Genomic DNA, 2019 nt, shown 5'->3' with positions numbered 1-2019 from the left:
ATTTCTTGCTAAAATATATGGTTTTAAATAAATTAAAAGGATTCAAGTGAAATCACCTGATCCTATTACGCTCATTCTCTCCATCTATTTAGTGTAATTTAAGGTGGCTCATTATAACTTAATGTCAATCAAAAGGATGGACTTGACATTTGCACAGGAATTGGCACCAGGTCTGACTTTTGCCGAATGAAATCGGATGCTGTTGGATGGGTGCGTGAAACAGGGCAACCTGGTAGTATTGCAGTGTATATTGGCTACAGAGTGTGAGGATAGCACTGTCTAAATAATCTACTGGCCAAGAGAGGCGGAGGAGGTGTTATATTGTTTGGTCCATTATCTTTCTCTCTCTCTCTCTCTCCCTCTCCCTTTCTAGCTCTCTCTCACTCTCTCTCTCTCTCTCTCTCTCTCTCTCATTCTCTCTCTCTCTCTCTCTCTCTCTCGCTTTCTCTCTTTTCCTCTCACTATTGATCTAATATGTGTGAGTGTGTATGTGTGAGTGTGTGTTTGTGTTTGTTTGTTTGGGCCGGGGTGGATTTCGATGTGTTAATTCCACCACCTCAGTGAAAGAAGTCTTTGGAAATTCAAAAACATCCCTCGTCGGAAAAAGGAAAAAAAACGAGGAGGAAAGAACCGCCCTGACGGATACGGCAGGGAATTCTATGATGTTCCTGCCTCACCTTCAATGCCTTTAAAAAAATATAGATATAAAAAAAAAAACAGAAAATCCCTTTGATGAGGCGGTTGCTTTGGTTTCACATAAACGGTTGGATGGCTTTCAGAGCGCTGGCGGCTGAGGGCACGTCTGCTCGGAGGGTGCGGGGATTAGGGCCTGCTTTAATGCCTGTTTTCAGAGCTTCTCCTCGGTATTTGAGCCAACACGTTAGCCAGAGGGGGTGGGGAGGTAGAGACCCCCATCTCCAGCAACACCTGCCACACAAGTAGACATAATACAACCACGGGGTCCACCCTGGTGGGGAATTATCCTGATATCTTGGAAAATATTTGTTTATCACGCGGATGGTGTTTGGTGTCGGAATCCTTTGGTCCGTCCGGATTGTCGGAAGAACATTGTCACTGTTCATTCGTGAAAATAAATGAAAAATAACTTCTGTCGTCTGTTGCTTGTTTGTTTTCCGCATTGTAGTTGTCTTTCGCGGCACGTGGCAGGTGGAGGCTACCACATGAGACGAAGCGGTCGGCAAACGCCAAAGCACTTTCCGAAGAAGCCCTTCTCTCATCGTGTGCATTTAGAACAAAACATTTACCACCGCCAAAAAAAGAAAACCGATGCAAAGTGAGCAGCTGTTTATTTGTTTTTGTCGGTGGCTGCTGTGCACATCATTATGTCCCTGACGCATCTGTCTCGGAGAAAGTTACCTACCCAGGGGCGCTGTTTGTTCAGCATTCACGCCGTATAAGCATATGTTCCCCAGGCCCGCTTAAAGAGGGTTCCTCCACCGAAAAGTTACATAGTGGAGTAGTCTGACGCAAAGGCAACAGCGATTAATAAATGCATAGAGGAAAAGGCCGCTGGAAGCGAGCGCAACGTCTCGTCTGCGGTGGCTGGCCATGTAAACCAATAAGGAATTGTTGTTTTTTGTTTGGATACACACGTTCATGTTCTTCCCAAGGCTTGAAAAACTGACTCATGAGTATATTGAGGGAAAAGAGCCGTTTGGAAAATCATATCACAGAAACATGTTTGTCAGTTAGACTGCAATGGCATGCTTAGAGTGTGTGTGAGTGTCTGTGTGTGTGAAGTACATCATTGCATCCCACTTCAACTTAAGCAATAAGTGACTAAAGTTTAACACTCACTCCTGCAAAAACGTAAGATGACATGGTAGGCCAGTAAAGGCCGGACTGGGCCGGACGTACAAATTATAACTTAAGAACTGAACTTAACCTTTTGGATTGAATCAATTCCAAAATAATTCTACTACCCCCAAAACACTTATGCTTATTTATTACAAAAGGCTGTTGTTAAAACCCTTTTACTGCAAAAACGATTTTGCAGTC

Source organism: Pollachius pollachius, assembly GCF_949987615.1.
Source record: "Pollachius pollachius genome assembly, chromosome: 19".
Classification (NCBI taxonomy): Eukaryota; Metazoa; Chordata; class Actinopteri; order Gadiformes; family Gadidae; genus Pollachius; species Pollachius pollachius.
The sequence above is the reverse complement of the archived record's forward strand: the minus strand, read 5'-3'. Positions refer to the sequence as shown.